The sequence below is a fragment of the Paralichthys olivaceus genome, chromosome 4 (assembly GCF_024713975.1).
Source record: "Paralichthys olivaceus isolate ysfri-2021 chromosome 4, ASM2471397v2, whole genome shotgun sequence".
Classification (NCBI taxonomy): domain Eukaryota; kingdom Metazoa; phylum Chordata; class Actinopteri; order Pleuronectiformes; family Paralichthyidae; genus Paralichthys; species Paralichthys olivaceus.
Window position 1 is genome coordinate 27,557,342 of NC_091096.1, and position 23,713 is coordinate 27,581,054.

Below are 23,713 nucleotides of genomic sequence, written 5' to 3' on the forward strand. Positions count from 1 at the left end.
TAATTTTATCCATAATTAATTATGAAAATAAATCCAGTTTATGATTTGTGATATATGACAATTTGATTGTGACTGATCACAATTCAAGGTCAGCTTTAATTTGCCTCAATTCGAGATACCTTCAATTAAGTTTAAAGTGAGAATGTCATTGTGGAAATCCTGAACTTAAATAGTGACTAATGAAGCATTGTGTTAGTTCATGCAGGACACGGAGTCATGTGCTCAGCTACCGATAGGTTCATGGGTGCTCGTCAGTCACGAACCAATCACAGCCCATTCTCTCACCAAAGCGGTCCCTTTAAATACGACCTCATCCTCACTGATCCCTGCTCAGCTATAACACTTTTAGCACTGTAATGGAAATGTTACATTTGTGTATGTATAATTGCATGAGCAGACATGTACTGTATGTCGAGGACCAACAAATTGTTAATCTAAAAGTGCAGCTTTAAGGTTTACGATGGTGGCTTAAGAGACTTGAGTTTTATGGCCTCGAGAAACCACAACTTTATGGTATCTCGTTGTATCTCTGATTGGGATCAAACAACTGGGATCTCACGGGGGGGTCATCCACAGAACATGTAAACAAAAGGACAGGATGTCTCCTCCACTGAGTGAAACTACAGAAGGGTAATATATACCTTTGCATGCTTAGTGGGAGGGGGCTGTGAGTTATAAGAACACAGATTCTCCTATGTTCTTTGCTCATTTGTGCATGTCAATCAGGTGACGTGTACTAATGAGTCCATCTGCAGATTCTGAATTAAACTTACATAAAGAAGTGTTTGACATTTGCTTGTTTCACAGAAATTGCCACCACAGCACAGAGTACAAACACGGTTGTGGTAAATCATCTTAACCAAAGTACCTTGCCTGCTACGCCCACTGGGGGGTTCTGCATATGTTCCCTGTTTTATCTTAGCACGCTGCTCGGCTAACCAGGGAACATCCAAAGAATGGAGCCTTCAGCGCCAATCATAACTGTGTCCCCATTTGCAACAAATGGGTAAATCATAACAAAGGGTTCCTGACTGAACTCGGAATTAAATGGTTAATATCTGAAACTATAATAGTTCAACTGAATTGTAGATATCTAATGTTATTTTAATGCTACCATTACCTGTCTTGACATGTACTGTAGATGCGTGAGAGAGTGTCTGAGCCAGGGACAGTAGACATCACTGAGGTTCCATCAATAAGGTGAGTATTGAAACACATGATATTTTACAATATACTGTGATGTAGATTCTCAGAAAGTTACAGATATTTGTGGGGAAAAATTGTTTGCATATGCTATGAATGTCATGTTAATTTCTGACACTCAGTTCACATTTATAGAGTTGGCTTGTTTTGTCAAGAAATCATCCATGTAAAATAAAAGAACATGGAACAAATTATTTATTATGTATTGCTATATTTATTTCTTTACCATTTTCACATTCAATATGGCCAGAGGCATTATGTTTTCAAGTTGTCCATCCATCTGTCTGTCCCATTCATGTGAATGCGATATCTCATGAACAACTACGTTATATTAGTCAAAGGTCAAAAGGTCAAGCTCACATAACTTTGCATTGTTTTGAATACAATTTATCAAGATTGTCCAAAGGAAATATCATTACATGTGGCACAAACATTCATTTGGACTCAATCAAGTTGTCAAAGATCAAATGGCAAGGTCACTAGCACCTCACAAAGCACACTTCTTGCCTTGTATATGCGATATATATCCAAAATGCCTTTAGGGAATTCTTTCATATTTGGCACAAACATTCACATGAATTTGGATTTCATTTTGGTAGCCAAATGTCACAGTGTTCTCACAAAGTATGTTAATATTTTTCCTTAAAATGATATATCAAGATCAGCCTATGGGAATGTCGTCAAACTTGGTAAAAATATTAACTTCAATTCAAAGATGAAGGATTTTATTCCCTTCGAAGTTAAAGGTCAGCGTAACGTCACTGTGAATGTGATATGTTAGGACTGTCAGTAGGGAATTTCATTATATCTGGTAACTTGGACTGCTTGAGGGAATTTCTTATCAACGCTACATGAGTTGTCACTTGGATTTCAGCCCTCTAGCTGGTCAGGGGCCTAAACAGGGTTCGCAGCCTCTTGGTTCTGGAGATTTTTGGGAAAATTACGATCCCTTTCGGGGCCTTCCCAAGGGCCTAGGAGCCCCAAATTTGACCCACTGGTCATGAGGGGCTCTTTGAGCCTGCATTACCGATTTTCACCAAAACCGCAGAAGGTCCCAGGTGACCTTTGTGACCTTTGGTATCAATTAAGCCCATTTCTAAGGGCTCCATTTTCATAGCCGTACAGAGTACATATGGGTATGAGAGGGAAGAATGTTGATCGGGGGGCCTACGTGATCGCAAAGGTGTAACTTTCAAACAGTTTGAGGCTTATTTGGCTGAAATGAGGGGCCAGCATATACTAGGCATTGATAATGGGATTTACACTAACTTCTGATTCCCCTTTCATTATAGATTGCAATTTGACGAGCCTCCAGCAAATGCCAGAAAGCACGGAGAGGTTTGAAACCACAACAGGAGCCTTCTTTACAGAAAGCCCATCCACCTATTTCGGCCTGGTGTCCGCAGGCGCGAAAGAAAAAAAGTTGTAACTGGTTGAATTAGGCAGTCAGACAGGTTCTGACACGTGTTGCTTTTGTGACACAAGGAATATTGTGCTTCACCAGCAAGTTCGCTGAAGTAGCAGAGTAACATTAAATTTCTCATATTCTAATACTTGAGCATATTCATGTTATGGTTATAATGTTTACTGTCAGTTGCAGCAGTTAGAGAACAGTATTTTTGTGTATTCTTGTGTTTTATGTTCAACAAGTTATTCTAACACCAGCAGCAATAAGAGCAGGTGTAGTTACCAGAGGGATCCAGCAGAGGGAGCATGTAGCTTCTGAGGAACGTTAAGAGACACCTTGCTTACTCCCTTCAGTCATAATGCACATGATTTGAGAAAAGTTTGTGTCCATGTATTGTTCATTCAAATACTCCCTTTTTCAGGTATTAGTTCCTCATAGTAATGGTTAATATTTACCAGTGTGTTAGGTGAATGTGTATATGTGCTCAGGAAACTCAGCCCACAGTTATAGGTTGGCGTGTGCATAATATGAAATGGAAAATATGTTCATGAAAGAAAAAAAAACATTATTTTTGAAAAGTCTACTGAATATATTGCAATAGTACTGTTCAATTAATTATTGTTATTATCATCCCAACACCTATTCAATTCAATTCAATTTTATTTGTATAGCGCCAAATCATAATATACATTATCTCAAGGAACTTTACATAGAAGGTCAAGACCTTCAAATCTTGTTTAATATAAAGAAACATAACAGTTCCCACAAAAACTCCCTCACTTACAGGGAGGGGGGGGGGGCAGAGAGAAGTGGAGAAGTGCTCTGTGGATGATGGGAGTTTCCCCTGCAGTCTAGACCTATAGCAGCTAAGGGATGGTTCAGGACTCACCTGATCCAGCAAGGCTTTATCAAAAAGGAATGTTTTAAGTTTAACCGTAAATGCACAGAAGTTGTCTGCCTGGTAGCTGAATGCTCTACCTCCTGTTCTACTCTTACAGACTCTTGGAACCACAAGAGAGCCTGTGTTTTGGGAATGAAAACACCCACTGTAGATGCTTGAGAGAGAGTCTGAGCCAGGGACAGTAAATATGGTTGAGGTTCCATCAATAAGGTGAGTAATAAAAAATGTGATACCTTACAATATACTGTGATGTTAACTGTGTTCTGAGAATGTTTTTGAAATCTGTGGGGATTTATGTAGATAACATTTATTTGACAACTTGTACCATTTCTATTTGGGGGGGGCAATTTCACGGCTATGCTCAGTATTAAATTCTAAATCCACATTAAAAAATGGAGGAGTAAAAAAATATGAAAAGATGAGGAGGGAGGTTGATTTTCATGTGATTTTTATTGTGTTGTAGACTGGTTTGTTTTAAATGTCCCCCCAGGCAAAATGGAACATGCGTAACTTGTAGTGACTACAGTATCAGTATAGTGCCTGGAAAAGATAATTTTGGATACATGCCTCGAGCTGCAACTGACAACTGACACAAATGCATGTAAGACATATTGTCATCATCCACAGGGTCTCCTCCTGTGTCCTTTCACCTCCCCTCTATAATGTGTATACTGATGACTGCCGCAGCTGGCATGACAACAGATTACTTTTCAAATTTGCTGATGACTCTGTGACAGTCAGTCTCCTCCATGCAGATGAGAACAACCATGGTCCCATTGTGGATTGTGAATCTGTATTGGTGTGACTGTGCATTTTTACTACTAAATGTGACAAAAACCAAGGACATAAATTTTAGGCATCAGTCCTCAAACTCTTAGAATACTATCATCAAGGGACATTAAGTTTAAAGTGAGAATGTCATCGTAGAAATCCTGAACTTGAATTGTGACTAATGAAGCATTGTGTTAGTTCATGCAGAACACAGAGTCATATGCTCAGCTACCGATAGGTTTATGGGTGCTCGTCAGTCACGAACCAATCACAGCCCATTCTCTCACCAAAGTGGTCTCTTTAAATACGACCTCATCCTCACTGATCCCTGCTCAGCTCGAACACTTTTAGCACTGTAATGGAAATGTTACATTTGTGTATGTATAATTGCATGAGCAAAGATATATGTGGAGGACTGACCAAATGGTTGACCAAATTGTTAATCGAAAAGGGCAACTTTAAGGTTTACGATGGTGGCTTACTGACTGACTCCCAGCAGACCTCAGTTTACACACTGTCTCCTTCCATTAGACAGACAATCCCCATTCCCGCAGCTTGTCAATATTATTCAAAGGTTTATTGTAAAGTTGTTTAATGTTGTCAATAGATATTGAAGGACCCGTGACTTGCCAATTCATTTACATGAAATACTAAGATGACCACATCCTCTCTTAGAGGATGCAGGCTTATGCTCCTGGTAAATATGCCATAAGTAACAAGTTTGCAAAACAGGAAGTGCTGGATGACGCCCAGCCTCACAGGCCTTTGTCTTTGACATTTCCTCAATAGAATAACAGAAGAAATTTGAATATCCTTTTATCTTTCAACAACATAAAAAGAGAGGATGGCACAGTGTTAAATAAACATCTGCCCCCAGCTGGTAAATTTAAAGAGAACAATTAATCCTGATGACTTTGTGAGAATTATGGTGTTAGGTATCGATCTTCACATTTTATCGGAGGTGATCATTTTTGTCAGTGAATAATTACTTAAGAAAGAGTAATTGTTTTCTTATTGTCTTGAACTCTCCCTCAGCTCTCTCTCTCTTTCCAATTCATGTCCATCACTGTGGTGTAAAGGCAATTTCATTATTAACTGAACATAATAACAAATCCATGTTGCTGTTTAAACTCTGCAATAAATCTGCAGAAAGAGCATGGCCAGTGTAGTTCATTGTGAAACCTTTCACTGAACTTCTCATCTCGGGACAGTGGCTCAGGTTGTCACTGCATATTTACACATTACACTGTGTTACTCAGAGGTGGCAAAGGTACTCACATTCTGTACTAAAGTAGAAATACAGATACTTGAGTAAAAAAAGACTCTGGTAAAAGTAAAAGTACTGATACAACTCCTTAACTCAAGTACAGGCTCTGAAATGTTCTCAAGTATATGAGTAAAAAGTAAAAATGAATTTTTAACTTCAATGATACACAATGCTTTTTCTAGGATATAGGATAGTTTTCCTCTTTTGGTATCAACCTACACAGAACTGGTACTGAGAAAAAAAATCACTGGACACACATCTAGTTTTGCTGCCAAATTTCAGACAGAATAATAAAGACTACAGGGAATAAATGGATGTGGAATGTGTTCGGGTTGATTAAGTCCCTGCCCTTTGTACACACCACCTGTCACTACCATAGATTGGATGGTTTAGTGAGGTCCTCTCTGTGTTGATATGTTTTCTTATGTCGTGTTGTCATCCGTGGAGGTTGAAACAAGTAACGAGCCAGTTTTGAGAATTTAAGGAGTAGATACCTGAAAAATCTACTTAAGTACAGTAATGAAATATTTGTACTTTGTTACTTCCCACCTCTGGTTTTACTCATTTGATAAACTGATAGATGGATGAGACACATTGGCTGTGAAAGGATATTCACTCTAAAGACCATTTGGAGAAACTTTCTAAAGCATTATTCAGATTCAGAAAATAAAAGTAGTCTGCAATTGGTTGATTATAGTAACAGGGACTTAAGGGATGTAAAGTGTCCCAGAAAGAGTTGTTGTTGGATTTGTCTGTACTGTATATTGAGATAAATACCTCTATTGTGTTGGGGGGGGAAGCAGAACCCTCAGAACCCAAACACACTTTGGCCCAATGGGCTGCAGTTGAAAAGGACTGCTGAAGATTATACACTGAAAATAAAAGGAAAATAAATCTCAGGTGGATCCAACAGTGTTTGACACCCAGATATACTGTATGGCTGCACCTCCCCCTTACCACTTTTTACACTTTGCACTTTTCCGTGTTGCATCTTCATTATAGCCCCTTGATAACATACCTCAAAATTTGAATAGAAGAAGAAAAAGAAGAATTACTTTTATTGTCATGAATACACTCTGTCACACTGTGAATTTCATTTTATTTTCATTTTATTTTATTTTATTTATTCATTTATTTTTTCTTATACAACTTATAGGTCCATTGTCTGTCTGTATATGTTGTTTCCATTGTTGTTGTTTGTTTGAACTATTTGTTGTTTGTTATAAGTTGTGTGTTATATATTACTTGCACATTTGGAGTATGGGGAAACGCAATTTGAATCCTCTGTGACCTGTTGCATTGTTTGGTTGACAATAAAGTTCACTGAGACTAAGACTAAAGAAGCAATGGACCACAGAGCCAAGTGAATGCTTGATTGCTGCACTGAAGTCAGTACTATAAAGGTAAGATTTTTTGGGGGGAGAAATTGAAATAGAATTACATAATTCACCAGGGTCTGGGAGCATTAAGCTTTTCTCTGGTATTTAAATTTAATCTCACCCATCAACACAGATCACTAAACTCTGCTGTTGTTGCTTTTCTTGACATGTGTGCGTGTGCAGGTATGTGTGCATGTGTTCCTGAAGCTTTATCCTGTGTAAACAGTTGGTGGACTCATTTAGTCATTTGGATTCAGTCCTTCCCTTCGGAGTGTTCCTTGGTATTCAAGCCACGGTGAAGTGTAATACAGCCAGGCCCCTCACTGCCAGGGGTGGGGGGGCTTGTGGGACTAGAAGGATAATGGGGCAGGGGGAGGAGCTCTGGCAAAGTGCCACATGTGCCAACTCCATGGGAAGAAAAACTGCCGTCTACATTAAACAACCACTTTCTCTGCTTTGAAATTTGCTACAAATCATTGACAGTCCTTCCTAATCATCTCACAAAGCTATAGTGTTGTACATGCATTCCAACCTCCCTGCTGCTAGTTTCACTTGATTTAATCTGCATGTGAAACTGAATTTGCAGAGATTTTATTACAGTTACATTGTTGAACAGGTTACCGTGTGTGGTGAAGTAATGTAGTAGTAAGACTGATTTGAAAAGGCTGGCCACCCTGTACATATGAGAGCAAAGACAAACAACAGAGGGCTTCCCTTTCAGTAACGTGGAATATTAACTGTGGTTAACACAGTATAAACCTCTCTATTAACATACCACAGTCCAAACTCACTCTCAGTGTCTCTGTATGTCTGGAAGCATAACTCTAAACCACTCAGTCTATGAATAGACCTCCAGATCACCCACTTGAGCTCTTAGTGGAAGTCCTGACTAATGTCCTCTGCAGAGACATGATGATGCCATCGACCTGGTCAGAGCTTGTAAGCTTCTAGAATATTTAGGTTCTCTCACGCTGTAGTAAGGGTTGTATGGTCAACATACCATCGGGAAGCATGTCATCCATTCCATTCCCACTATGACGACACTGAACCTACTATACCTCTCGGTTTGAGTCACTTTACCAACATCTTTGTGTCTGTTGAACATTGACCAACCAAATTAAAATTTTTATAAATCTGTCATGAAACATATTCACCACCTGTTACATCTTTTTAAAACTTCTTGTGGTAATTAAAATAATAAGCAAATATATGAATATTGAGCCAAATGAAAAACTCATTTTGAGATAAATAAGTCTAATGAATTATTTTGCATACAATAAATACTGGGGGGAAACTATTGTGTTGTTTATCACAAACCACCTTTTTTAAAAAAAAACCTGGATTTGTTTTTTTAAACAGTGGAATATAATAGCATCTGATATGTTCCTGGTCGAACTCAAGTGTAATAGTTTCGTCAACTTGGAAAATACATATGATTGAATTAATAACACTTGGAAACTTAATTCAATCACAAGATTGAATCATGTTATTGAACATTACACCGCAACAGTGTCACTAAAAATAACAAGTCAACCATTACAAGGTTGCAATATGTAAGTTTTTGCATGTGCCTGATTATTTGATCTCTTTTGTCTGTGAGGGTTGTAGAGCAGCGGGGAATGAATGTTGAACTGTTGAATACTGAAGAAGAGTTCAGGTGTTGGTAGCAGAAATATTCACAGAAACCACTGCGACTCAGGTGGACTATTGTTTAACGTTGGCCTATAAACTGTCTCTCACCTTCACAGAACAAGAAAACTTGTTATATCAGGCCTTTTGTGTTGAGGTAATAGAAGCCCTTAATTTGGAGCATGCATTGTAATTTGAGGACTTTGTTGCAACAATGGTTTTTCTGAAATCAGCCTCAGTTACTTACTTGGAATTTGTTACAGATGTTCCATGTTTCTTTCTTTCACTTGATTTCAAAGAATCTGCCAGGTGAAGTCAGAGAATGAATGAATGAATAGAGCTGATTTCATAGCTGTGATTGGTTGGTGTCCAATAATTATATGCTGACTGACTGTAATGGAAATTTTACATTTGTGAATGTGTAATTGCATGAGCAGACATGTATGTGGATGACTGACCAAATGGTTCACCAAATTGTTTATCTGAAAGGGCAACCTTAAGGTTTACGATGGTGGCTTAAGAGACTTGAGTTGTATGGCCCCGAGAAACCAAAACTTTATGGTGTCTCATGGTATCTCTGATTGGGATCTCACACCTGGGGTCTCACAGGGGGGTCATCCACAGAACATGTAAACAAATGGACAGGACGTCTCCTCCACTGAGTGAAACTACAGGAGGGTAATAAATACCTTTGAATGCTTAGTGGGAGGGGGCAGAGAGTTATAAGAACACAGATTCTCCTATGTTCTTTGCTCATTTGTGCATGTCATTCAGGTGATGTGTACTGATGAGTCCATCTGCAGATGCTGAATTAAACTTTCAGAAAGAAGTGTTTGACTTTGTGCTTGTTTCACAGAAATTGCCACCACAATTTTGGCGTTGTCGGCAGGATCACTCGTGTGAGAGGACACTCTGGATCTCAAGGCTGAAAGGTAAAACTGCGCAGGGAGTCTGGGACTCTGACCTCAACCTCCCTGACAAAAGAGGGTAGAGACGTGAGGGCCTGATGCCTGAGAACCAAAGAGTGCTCTCACTGCTGTGATCCGGTGGACCAAGTAGCACAGAGACACTGTCTTTCTGGGAAGACAAATTCAGAAGAGAAACGATTCTCTCACAGGGTGAGTGACAGACGTGTCTGCATGGCAAGGTTTGGAACCGATGTAGAATCAAGGAAGCTTCGGGTGATCTTGGAGGTCACGGGTGGTCTTGGAGACCACAGAGTTAATATAGAATAAGCCTGTTGATGATCTTGGAGATCACGTAGTTATTAGAGTAAACAGGTTGGTGATCTGAGAGGAGGTCACAGAGTTAAGGAGTAGTGTTTGTTGATTTTAATACACTTGTTATATTGGGTTCTGACGTCGAGCTCATGATTTAACAAACTATGATATAATATAGTAAATAGAGTTTTGCACTGGAGATGTGACTGGGACTGAAGGACTGAGACCTGAGCCAGGATAATCTCGACACTGCAATGAATCTGCTTTAATAAGAGAAAAAAAAAAAAGAGAGAGAGAGAAGTTCTCAACCGCGAAAGGTAAGTAAAGGTAAGTACATTTAAGTAAACTTAAGTATATTAGGGGTATAATTGGTTTTTTGAGGTTATTAAGAAAGACTTAAATCCTAAAATTAAAATCCTAAAAACAAATTTTTAACAAAAGGAAATTAAAAAGAAAGAACGGATTAAAATAAATTAGGGAATTTCTAAATGTCTTTTCCCATATCAGCATAACTTTGGTCTTCCAAATTTTGTATTTTGTTGAACAAATTGGGAGTTTAAATTGATAAATAAGAGTTGTGTTAAAACTGCTGAGACAACCTACTAGAGAAATGGGTTTAAACATCTGTAAAGGAAAGAAAGATAAGGAAAATGCTAATCCACTTCAGCTTTCTTTTCTTAATGTTCAGTATATGTTAATAAGTGATGGTAAGCGTAGAGTTAGAGAGGAAAGAGTTAGAGAGGAACGAGTTAGTGGGGACAAATTAGAAGGAAAAAAGAAATGTAGGGATATTTGTACTGGAGCGTGTGAATTTTGGTTAACTGAAGTGAATATCAGGGACAGTTTGCAAAAGATAGGGATTGAACTAATCTCCAAGTCTCAGTGTGTCCGACTAGACCCTGATCTGGACTCAGCTCCACCGAGAGGACAACCACAGCCAGCAGCGGTGCAGTGTGATGACCAGCAGGACACTCAGCTGCTACCGGTGCAGAGGGCGCAGGCGGCAGCTCCAGCCGTCCCTAACCTCCATCCAGACCTCGACCTTGTTGCAGCAGAGGAGGTGGACAGGCCTCCATCATGCACCACTCCATATGTGGCAGCACATACTCCACGGCGCACCGGGAAGGAGGCAATTTATGATTTGAATGCAACCCCGCAAGCACCGATGGTGGAGGTGGCTGCAGGAGATGGAAACACTCAGCTGATCTATAGACCATGGACATTCACCAATATGAAAGAACCTACCATTTCATCTCTCCCACAAGTGTTAAGTGGGGGAGCGGTATGCAGTGAAACTGGAACCAGCACTGAACAGCAGAGACTGCTGATGACTGAGATGGGGACTCAGTATTCGAAAGTGGCAAGATCCGTCTCTGCACAGGAGCGGAGAATGGTGAATCCAGCATGGGGTCATGCTGATCATGCAGAAAAACTCTTGAACAGCAAGAAAAAGGCAACGCAGTTGACAGAGGGACTGCGAATGGCACAGCTGACAGCATATCGAAACCAAGTCTGCGGGCACAAGAAAGGTCATGGAGGGAGAGGAAGGGGACGTGGAAGAACTGACGCTTGTTTCAAATGTGGCAAAATTGGACATTGGATCAGGGATTGCCCTGAGAACCAATACACATAGTGCGATTGAGTAGCGGTGGAGCTGGGGACAGTGAAGGATTCATCTGGTGCAGACACGGAGACAGAGAGAAAGTTTCAACCTACTCACCAAATTCGTAAGAGCACTGTAACACGCACACCATGTGAATTACTGTTAGAACTGATGCATATATGCAAAAACACACAATCAAAGTAAATGGTAAAGACACCACATTTTTGGTAGATTCAGGTGAAACAGAATCAGTCATTTAATGTGAAGAGTTTAATATAACTCCAAAAATGAATGTTAGAGATGTTTTAAAACAATTGAAGCAACAGGTACGACAGTGCTAGAGAGATACACTGTACCATTGTTTTAAAAAAAAAAAAAAATGAGGTTAAGGAAATTTTAAACATTAATTTTTGTTGTCACCACGCTGGCTGATAGATATTATTGGTAGAGATTTGATGTGTTCATTGAGTAATATGCTAATTTTAACATCACAAGGCGTAGATGTAACCAATAGGATTTGATATATGCATATCAATTGAAGATTCTGAACTCTTCCCTCACCTCTGTAAGTAACACTTTCTTGTGAGATGCTGAGGTACTCACCCAGATGTAATTACAGATGTTATGCTAACACAAAGGATGGTAGAGAAGGTTAGAGTAAGTAGTTAAAGAATGTGATAGAGAAAGTTAGATTAAAGATTAACGATAGGTTAGGTTGGTTATATTAGAACAGTAATCACTGTGTTGTCTCAGTAGCTTAGATTGACTCACTGGACAAATTGTTTAAGGTATCAAATTCTGATCTCCATGTTCTATTAAGCAAAGGAGAACAAAAACAATTGGTATTGAAAGTTTTGGAACTTTGGACCAAAAGGGGTTATGGGAAGGGAAAAAACATCTGATCCCAATAATAAAAATAATTTAATCAGAGGTTTAGAGGTAAATCACAAAAGATTTCTGCAGTGATAAATGCAATTAGGACTGTGGAATTTATTATTGTCAGACTGAACACTTTTCAAAAGCTAAGTGACTCAGATACAGTACAGCTGATAAATGCAGATATGAAGCTGTTTGTGGACAACTCAGCATTAAAAGATCCAGCAACTGGTAGAAGCCAAGTGGGTTTTGACGTTACAACTTTGTATGACAAATTTGGCTGAATCACTCATTACATTATTCTGCAGAAGCTGCAGAATTGGTTGCATTGATTGAGAAATGCAAATATGTAAGTGACAGGTGTCAACATATACACTGGTAGCAGGTATGCATTGGGAGTGGTATATGATTTGGCAGATTTTTGGCTAAAGGGAAATTCTCAAACCCATTACCTACCATACATTGGTTGCTGTTCTGATTGATGCTGTGTTGTTATTCAAACTAATTGCGTTCTGCAAATGTGAAGCATTATTTTTTAAAGACTTTTCAGTTTCACAGGGGAATGTGAGAGCAGAAGCTGCTGCAAAAGCTGCAGCAAAGCACAGTCTGCTTGTCCGAGGCGTTTCTGAATCTGATAGGTCATTAACACCTAATGTATTTGATGGGTCATTAACATTTAAATACAGATTTACAGGAGCTGCAGATAAGGGCAGCTCAGTTAAAAACAAACAAAAAAACAGTTTGAAGGAAAGTGGATTGTTTGGTGGCTATACATTTTGGTCTGGAACAAATAGGAAATCCTGTTTAGAAAGATATCTGTTTCCTCATAGTTGACACATGGTCAGAACCAAGTGTCAAAGGGGGGATGCCAAATGTAGGAAGAGATACAGATATATTGGTTTACAAAAGAATTGTCAAACTCACAAATTACTCACAAATTATTTTTAAATTTTCATTAGAGTTATATAATTGGTACTATAATAATATACAAAGAGGAATCCAGATTATATAAAGTGAACTGTTTGAGGGATTTTATGGAAGAACAAAGTGAGGGAAAGCAATACTGTCTTGGTTTTATTGACATGTGTGTTTCTCCACATTTAAACAGGACTCTTCAGCAGTTGCGAAGGCACTGCTCAGGGAAATGTTTTATTGTGCAACCTGTCCCCTATGCTTTTTGAGATCCACAGATAGGTGAAGGAAGCCCTACCAAAATCCATAGATGGCAGTGAAGGCTGCTGAAAGATCAACTTGGATGTTTGCAAGCCATTGCAGGGAGGTTCCTGAGCAAGGAGTGGATTCTTCAGAACACAGCGTGCATTGATGTCAGTGAGTGCACCTCAGCCTTCAACTGCTTTGTGTCCGCGAGCAAGGAGGGGGTGGAAATCTCTAGGACCACACGTGTCCAATCTCACGAAGAGGCGGCACATTGATTAGGGGGTTGGCTAGGGTGACGCTGCTGATAAACGATGACGCCGACAGACAAAAAGTGACACCTGATGGGACGACTGGGATGCAGTTCGAGGGAAAAGATGTGTTCCCTGTCCTTGCTCACAGTCATCATCGTCCTGCCAACATTGCTATGGCAGGTGAAACCTTGGCAGGAAGAACAACACCAAACTAAACTGAGCATCATAAGCAAAAACAAAAAATGGAAACTCTTGTTTGAACTGACAAAGCCTGAAGTCAATTCATGGTATGCAGCCATGAAGACAACTGCGAGGAAAGATCATCAATGAGAGACCTAACCTCACTTACTTCCATACAGATTGCACTCACTATTATGAAGATTTGAGTGTTCCACATTGAAAGTGTCTCCAAAGGATTTGGGGGACTCTTCCCATGGTGGGGAAATGTGCGAACAACACACACAGAATAGATGGGAGTGTACTTAGTGGGGGTTGGGTTTTCATTTTTGTTTCTCCCAATATTCAGGGCCTCAGAAATGTGGCTCTGCGAAATAGGATGGCTTTGGACATTATGCTCACCAGCCAAGGAGGTGTTGGTCACATAATCTGATCTGATTGCTGCACATACATACATACATACATCTGACAATTTGATGCATACTGTTTTTCATTTAAATTGCCTATTGTTTGAGGAAAAGAACAAGGACACACAGATTCCTGAAGCATGGAATTGGTGGTCATAGTGAATTTTAAATGTGAAAAAATGTGTCATTGGAATTTTTGACATCGATTCAGATTTTTGTTTGTATTTAAGTGTTGTTGGTCTGGTGTATTGATTGTGTACTATTTGTGTACTTTAATCAAGAATGCAATTGGATATGTTAAATTTCCGGGCCCTCATCTAGAATGAAATTCTCAATTTCAAGATGATGCGTTTCTCTAAAAATGATTGTTGTTTAGTGAGCATGAAATGCTCAAAGGGGGGAAATGTAATGGAAATTTTACATTTGTGAATGTGTAATTGCATGAGCAGACATGTATGTGGATGACTGACCAAATGGTTCACCAAATTGTTTATCTGAAAGGGCAACCTTAAGGTTTACGATGGTGGCTTAAGAGACTTGAGTTGTATGGCCCCGAGAAACCAAAACTTTATGGTGTCTCATGGTATCTCTGATTGGGATCTCACACCTGGGGTCTCACAGGGGGGTCATCCACAGAACATGTAAACAAATGGACAGGACGTCTCCTCCACTGAGTGAAACTACAGGAGGGTAATAAATACCTTTGAATGCTTAGTGGGAGGGGGCAGAGAGTTATAAGAACACAGATTCTCCTATGTTCTTTGCTCATTTGTGCATGTCATTCAGGTGATGTGTACTGATGAGTCCATCTGCAGATGCTGAATTAAACTTTCAGAAAGAAGTGTTTGACTTTGTGCTTGTTTCACAGAAATTGCCACCACAGTGGTCATCAAGACTAGAAAAGCTCTATATGAATACAAACCATTTACCATCACTTGTCATCCTCTCCCTGTCAGAGGCCGGAGAGAAGTGAGGAAAGGCATGGGCACAATAAAGATAGGCATGCTGCAGATCATTGCAACCAACCTCCACCTACCATGGTAGTCAATAATTACCATCTCTCCTGAAGTACTGTGGTTTCATTTCTGTCCGGGTGTATTTGTCAACCTAAATGAGCTGAAACCAACACCAAGGTTACTGGCAGCACTGCTTGCACACAGCAACACAGCCATTCACCCAATCAAGTTTACCTGGGTTTTAGTCAAGGTATATATGCTTCAGTGGGATACAGCTGACAGGCCTAATGGTCAATTCCTTTTGAATTGACCAATTGACCTTAGGAACAAATCATTTAACCAGTACTTCACATACTGCGAAGTAACACTATGAACTTAAAAACATTAGATGCACAAGTTACCATGTAAAATAAACACTATATAACAAGAAAACAATGGTAGCCTTGTCATAGCACCACATTACACCGCTTACACATATATAAAGTTTTACCTTAAACAGACCATTAGTTTTAGCCATTAATTTTCAACAATATTTTATAGTATTAAACAGTATAGTAGATTACATACAAATCATTAAAAAAAACAGTAATACAAAATCTGTCTGCAGGCAGAGCATTAATCATTAATCATTAAGGAATGATAAAGGAATGACAAAAGAAATGTAAATGTTTTCTTTCCAGTCACTGTGACCTTTGGCCACTGAAATCTAACATATTCATCTTTGAATCAAAGTGGATCAAATAAATTAACTCTTGAGTCCAACTAAATGTGAAATGATTCCCTCAAGGTGTTCCGGAGATACTGTGTCATGTTCACAAAATAATTTGCTTGTGAGGCTACAGTGACATTGACCGTTGACCACCAAAATCTAATCAGGTCACACTTAAGTCCAAGTGAATGATCTGTGCCAAATTTGTAGAAATTCTCTCAAAACGTTCTCGACATATATGACAAGAATGGGAAAAAAATACCTAAAACATATTGACATTGGCTGTCAGGACAGGAAAATAGAAATCTGAAGCTGTGAGATGGTCATTATTTATGAATCATCAAATGGCATTAAAATGACATTAATTATCCCTTCTATGTAGTCTTATGTTTTGCTTTATATGTGGGTTTTAAGATGGGAGATGTTTGTACATACATTTGCAGAGATAATAGTGTAACTTAAAAGATTACATGAGCTAGTCCATTCATGTGATAGATAACAAACTCTACAGAAACTCAGTCAATTCCCTTGAGTTTCAGTTCGTCTTCAACTCGGCTGAGGTAATCAGGATCTGGGTATCCATAGCTGCAAAGACAATGACAGAAAATAAATGACTTTATATGGACAGTTTCCTATCAATGAAAATCTGTACGCATGATTGGTGGTCATTAGCCCTGTAGCATGCTGCCAGCAAAAACACAAGACTTGTGTACAGATGATTACATTTAGGTCACATGAATAAGTTTCTCTTTTCACAAATACACAGATTATATACATTTTATTATATACATATTTTATATGTGATTTGCGGCTGTGGCTGCAGGGGTAGAGAGGTGGACCTCTAACCAGTAGGTCGGTGGTTCTATCTGCATGCCATACTGTCCTTGGGCAAGATACTGAACCCAGAATTACACACTCATAGAAAAAGTGCTGCCCCTAGATGCAGTGTATGAATGGGTGAATGGCAATAAATTGTACTGTAAAGCTCTTTGAGTGGTCATCAAGACTAGAAAAGCTCTATATAAATACAGACCAATTACCATTTCTGTCACAGCCCTCTTACTTAAGCTCCGGCCATAATGAACTGATTACAGGGAAGGCCGTTTTGTTCTTGTGAATGTGTCTGAGCAGAGAATCTCCTGCTACGTTGTTTATATGTGGAAAACAAACTGGGGAATGTCTTTGCACATTCTAAGTGACAGTCTTGTGAAAACACCTCCTACTTTTCTCCATCGCTGTTGGTCGTTCGTAGTATTATAAGCAACCAAGTGCGGAGTAGACAATCTACTTCCTGTTCACACTGGCCTGGTGTCATGATAAACGTTTTTGTACCAGTCAGATACAGGCTACTTAACTGTTGTTAAATGTTTAAGATAAAAGTACTTGTTTGACCTATTATTCTATCATTTTATTCATCTACATTATGTCATTAGACCATTTATACTGAAGTAGCTGAGTAAGCAGCAAGTGAAGCTACAGTAAAATACATTATAAACTGTTTTATAAACAGAAATGTTAGATATATTGTGGGAGCTTGTTTCTCTTTGATTTGTGGTGAGTTACTGGATCATTTAAGCTTCTGAGAACTTCAGATGAAAAAAAAAAAAAAAAAAAAGCTTTAAACGACGAGAATTATTTTTCAGAAACAAAAAATGTTCAAAACCACTCGTAAAGTCTTTAACAACGTGTTTAACAGCTTGTTAGATTGTTTGAAATCTTCATTTTAAAGTAAGCTGTCAAATAAATGCAATGCAGTATAACATACAATATTTCTCTCTGAAATGAACAAGAGTACAATTTTGAAGTAGTGTTAAGTGCTTTTATGTTGTGAAATAAAAAAGAAATATTGACAATGCACGTGCTTTTATTTTATGCTCTTGATTGAGTGAAGTGTCCACTCAGTTTTCAGGCCTCACCGCACCCGAGCATCACTACAGGCCTGCAACTAAGTTTCAAGTTGATCATTTCTGAAGTGGGCCCACATGTGATGTTTGTGAGTTAATTTACAGTTGATAGGAATTGTGTTTGTTTTTATTCAGAGACCTGTGAAAGGTAAAGATTTTATTTAACCAGTGAATTAAAGGGTAAATTGAGAAGTCAAAGGAACAGTTTAAACAATTTAAAGAGACCCTGTATTTTATTTTGTGCATTTATTTTGTTTTGTAAATATTTTACTTCCTGAGAAGAATTCACAGCATTTTCATTTATTTCCTATTGTAAATAAACACCTGTGAAGGTTTTGACTTTTAAAATACAGTTGTGGTGGTCTTTAATATTAATTAGAGGAATTTAAACAAAAGATAAGATTCGTTTCAAATATTCTTCTGAGATCATATTCATTTTTTTTTGTGTTTACGAACTCAGGCCTAGGAGATCTGGGTTACATAAATATAAGACTTCATTTGTCCAATTGTTTAATAAGGTTTCATTGAAACCCAAGATAACAATTAGCACACATCCAGTGCTCACAGACAAAAATCTATGTCCTTATAAAAATCAATTAATTAGCTTAAACTGTACCTGAGTCTTCACCTGGAACAAAAGTTGTGTTCAAGGATCAATAATAAAGTAAAAGTAAAATTAAAATAAGTTAATCATTGATTAGGCACTTCCATGCCCTTGGTTTATTATTATTTAGGGTCAAAGAATAACTCAGACTAAAGGTCCCATTCATTTAGATAACATATATAATCATATTCAAACCACTACTTCAGGTGATTTTCAGTTGCATAACCTGTGAGTCATCGCTTTTCCCACACTAGTTGGCTGCCTAATCACTCCTGGCCCTTTGCTACATACATCTGAAGGGGGTTATCTGTAATCAGCATGATCTTTCACAAGATCCATGAGTTTAATTAGCACAAAAAAAAAATGTTGTTAATAATAATAATAGAAAACAGTTCAACATATCTGAAAATAAAATATACAATTATTTGAAACAATATGAAATTAAGAGCAAAGTATAGTGATAAAAGCCTGTGTAATGTTTTACAGTTTAATATTTAGAAAGTAACAAAATGTCCTTTCAGTTTGTCTGATACAAATACATTGTGTATACATCAATCTCTTGTTCTGATTCTGTTTGATGAGTGCATTTGATGGCTCATCAGATTTTTGGTAAATTGAGTGGATTTATTTTGAGAATACTCGAAGTGCACAGTATGACACTGCACCCCACATTATCACGGACAGCTTTGGAAAAGTACTAGTTTGCAGCAACGTCACTCACATGAGAAGATACTGTAGCTCTGTGCATCAAACAGTGTCAGGTCTAGGATATGATAAGCTTTGATACCATAAAGACTGGAACTGCAAGCCTAGCTACATAGTGTAAATATTTTTTTTTTTTTTAAACTCTAACACTGTCTGATTTACACATTACATACTCTGAGCTGGCTGGTAAACGAGCAGCCTGGAGGATTTAGTTTGTGGTAGTAGTTAGAGCTCTAGACTCTATTAAACGAACAGGACTTTTGAGCACACAGGAAGTGTTTGAGAATTTAGTTCAGTTTGTGATAGATAGATAGATAGATAGGGAACCTCCAGCCTTAAAATAAAAAGTCATAACATTTTTGATCTGTGATAACACACCCTGACAAGCTTGACCAAATCTGAGACAGTCAAAGCCATAGAAAGTCAACTTGGACCCTTGTTCCTGTTTTACCCATTTAGTTTTTTATTTTTCTGCATCATTTGGGCCTCTGTCTGTGAGAGAGAGGAGCCATACAATCACACCTGTTGTTATTCTTTGGATGTTTACATACTGAGTTCTCCTGCAGCTAAGTGCGCTCTCTGACCTCACCCCGTATCTGGTTTTTAATCCCCCTCACTTTTGTATATATATATATATATATATATATATATTTTTATGACCCCCCACTTCCTAAACCCCCCTTCTCCTCCTCTTCTCTCCCCCCCCCCCCCCCCCCCCCCCCCCCCCCCCCCCTTCTCGTGACCTCACTAGGTAAAAGTTCAAAGTCGTAAAACTGTCACTTTTTGACGAAAGGTGTTAAGTATATCTCTCTCTGAGGAGGTAGAGCATTCAGCTACCAGGCAGACAACTTCTGTGCATTTACAGTTAAACTTAAAACATTCCTTTTTGATAAAGCCTGGCTGGATCAGGTGAGTCCTGAACCATCCCTTAAGCTGCTATAGGTCTCTATAGCATAGAAACTCCCATCATCCACAGAGCACTTCTCTCCGTCTCTCTGCCCCCCCCCCCTCCCTGTAAGTGAGGGAGTTTTACTCTTCACAGTCACCAAAGTCTGCTCATTGTGGGAACTGTTAGGTTTCTTTATATTAAACAAGATTTGAAGGTCTTGACCTTCTATGTAAAGTTCCTTGAGATAATGTATATTATGATTTGGCGCTATACAAATAAACACTCTCGGACATGGAATATCGTGAATCGTCTCCATAAAAGTGACACTAAAAACTCAAAGTACTCTTCAAATAAAGTTTCTCCAAACGTGTTTGTTATTTTATGTAGTTATTAACACGATATTCCATGTCCAAGAGTCCATTTCCCCGGATAAGATGGGTTTTATTCGTTATTTACCACTATAAACACACTCTGACCTCTTCGAGCTTTTATTTTGGGACTTCCTGTTACCGGCATTTGAATTTGCATATTAGTTAAATATTTAGTTTCACCCGAAACATTTAGATTTAACATTTAGATTTAACATTTAGATTTAACATTTAGATTTAACATTTAGATTTAGATTCAGATTTAACATTTAGATTTAACATTTAGATTTAACATTTACATTTAGATTCAGATTTAACATTTAGATTTAACATTTAGATTTAACATTTAGATTTAACATTTAGATTTAACATTTAGATTTAGATTTATCATTTAGATTTAGATTTAACATTGAGATTTAACATTTAGATTTAGATTTATTATTTAGATTGCACATTTAGATTTAGATTTAAATTTAACATTTAGATTTAGATTCAACATTTAAGTGTAACATTTAACATTTGGATTTAAATATTTAAAATATCTCTAAGTTGACAAATATTGTTGTAAATGTGCAAAAAAGTGACTCTCAAAAATTCACACAAGTTTTTTAAACATGGTTTGAAGCTAAATGTGACAAAATGTTGCTGTTATTTTCAGCGTGAGCTGCTTAACAAACTGCACCCCTTAAAAGAAGAGTTGAAGTAGCGTACAAAATTGCCGTGGTATTAATGATAAACTAATCGCATGAGGGATCGTCTCAGTTGTTAATTTGGAAAAAGGGAAACTGTAATAAAGTTATTGCATTACCTGAAAGGGACCTGTCTGCCCCTGCTGCCTTCTAGCCGTATAACGTTATTAAAAATTAAAAACAAGAAAGATCTTACCTTTGCACCTTTCCTGCCACACATGGAAAGACAACGCCTCCACGACACACACAAATGAAACTTATCTCTCTCTCACGTGTCTGTGTGTGTGTGTGTGTGCGTCGGGTCAGATCAAGGTGGTCAGCGGGGCCTTTCATGTGACTCCTGCATTTAGAGACGCGGTCTTTCCCTGCGTGGAGTTGGAGAGAGCGAGCGACCTTCGGTGACCACGGACAATGATATTCCGGCTGAAATCTTGATACGGACACACAGGGGATGCAGAGGACGCAAAAAACTACGGAGGAAAAGGGAGGCTGTGAAACAACAAAGACTTATCAAGAAGAGCTATAAGCCGAGTCTTCCCTCCATTGTCATGGGAAACGTGAGATCGCTGGGGAATAAGATGGACGAGCTGACTGCACTGGTCCAAAGTCAGAAGGAGTATCGTGAGTGTAGTTTAATATGCTTTACGGAGACATGGCTGCACCAGGATGTTCCCGACGAAAACACCACCATCAAGGGCTTCCATACTGTGCGCGTGGACAGAGACAGCATTCAGAGCGGTAAGTGCAAAGGAGGGGGTCTTTGCAGGCGACTGAAAGACCGCGTCTCTAAATGCAGGTGTCACATGAAAGGTCCCGCTGATCACCTTGATCTGACCCGAAACACACAGACACGTGAGAGAGAGAGAGAGAGATAAGTTTCATTTCTGATGAAAGTGTGTGTCGTGGAGGCGTGGTCTTCCCCTGTGTAGGAGAGGTGTATAGGCTGGTAAGATCTTTTTTGTTTTTTAATTTTTAATAACGTTATATGGATTACATTATAGCGTAACGAGTTGATATGATGCGGAGCTCCCGTGTGTTGTTTTCCAATTGCTGGTGGAAGTGAAGAGGGTTAACCCCGCAGTAAGCAACATCACCTTCGGCCCTGGATGGAACACACCTCTGGCTACGACCGGTGAGCTGAAGCAGGAACGATTAACAAGAGGAAAGTGACTGAAGGAAAGTGTGAAAGACATTCACAGATTCAGACTTTTCGGATCAATAGCAGACTCGCAAGGGGATTCGTATCAAGTTACATTGTGAAACCTTTCAGGTAATGCAATAACTTTATTACAGTTTCCCTTTTTCCAAATGAACAACTGAGACGATCCCTCATGTGATTAGTTTATCATTAATACCACGGTCATTTTATACTCCACTTCAACTCTTCTTTACCCATCTTTCACACTTTACTGCAGTAATTTCCTCCTGTCCTCAACCAGAAATATGTCACGCTATAATGTGATCCGTATAATGTTATTAAAAATGTATAAAACACCCCACACTTGAGAACAAACACAGTTAAGATCTGTTGTTATATAGATAGTATGCTTGAATGTTGTTATATAGTATTGTTTGCAGATGCTATGAATGTGTTGTTAATTTTATGACACTCAGCCCACAGTTATAGGTTGGTGAGTGCATAATATGAAATGGAAAATATTTTCATGAAAGAAAAAAAAACATATTCTTTTTGTACAGTTTACTGAATATATTGTGATACTACTGCTCAATTAATTATTGTTATTATTATCCCATCACCTATTCAATTCAATTCAATTTTATTTGTATAGCGCCAAATCATAATATACATTATCTCAAGACCTTCAAATCTTGTTTGATATAAAGAAACATAACAGTTCCCACAATGAGCAGACTTTGGTGACTGTGAAGAGTAAAAACTCCCTCACTTACAGGGAGAAACCTCTAGCAGAACCAGGCTCAATGTGGACGATCATCTGCCTGGATCATCTGGTATCAGCTCTTAATAGTTAAAATGTAAACAATAACAGTGTAAAGACGTTATTGATTATCAATGATAGCAGCAACAATTAATATAATAATCAATTAAGTATTGTTGTTAACAATAATAATAATAATAATAGTTGTTCTCCTTCAGTTCTGGAGTCAGAGGTATCTGCAATGAGAGAGAGAAAGAGAGAGAGGGACTATGGGAGAAAAGAGACACGTCAATAACATAGTTTTTGACATTTACTCAAAAAAATAAATGAGTGTGGGGTGGGGGGAGGCAGCGAGACAGAGAGAAGTGGAGAAGTGCTCTGTGGATGATGGGAGTTTCCCCTGCAGTCTAGACCTATAGCAGCTTAAGGGATGGTTCAGGACTCACCTGATCCAGCAAGGCTTTATCAAAAAGGAATGTTTTAAGTGTAACCGTAAATGCACAGAAGTTGTCTGCCTGGTAGCTGAATGCTCTACCTCCTGTTCTACTCTTACAGACTCTTGGAACCACAAGAGAGCCTGTGTTTTGGGAATGAAAACACCTACTGTAGATGCTTGAGAGAGAGTCTGAGCCAGGGACAGTAAATATGGTTGAGGTTCCATCAATAAGGTGAGTAATAAAAAATGTGATACCTTACAATATACTGTGATGTTAACTGTGTTCTGAGAATGTTTTTGAAATC

General features: G+C 38.5%; 1 long non-coding RNA gene across 1 annotated transcript; it reads left to right on the plus strand.

The window, feature by feature from the left end:
- Positions 1 to 603: 603 nt before the first annotated feature.
- Positions 604 to 23,713, plus strand: LOC138407368 (uncharacterized). Its single transcript, XR_011240791.1, has 3 exons — positions 604 to 1,200; positions 2,496 to 3,722; positions 23,528 to 23,713. It is a non-coding gene; the product is annotated as an uncharacterized lncRNA (long non-coding RNA).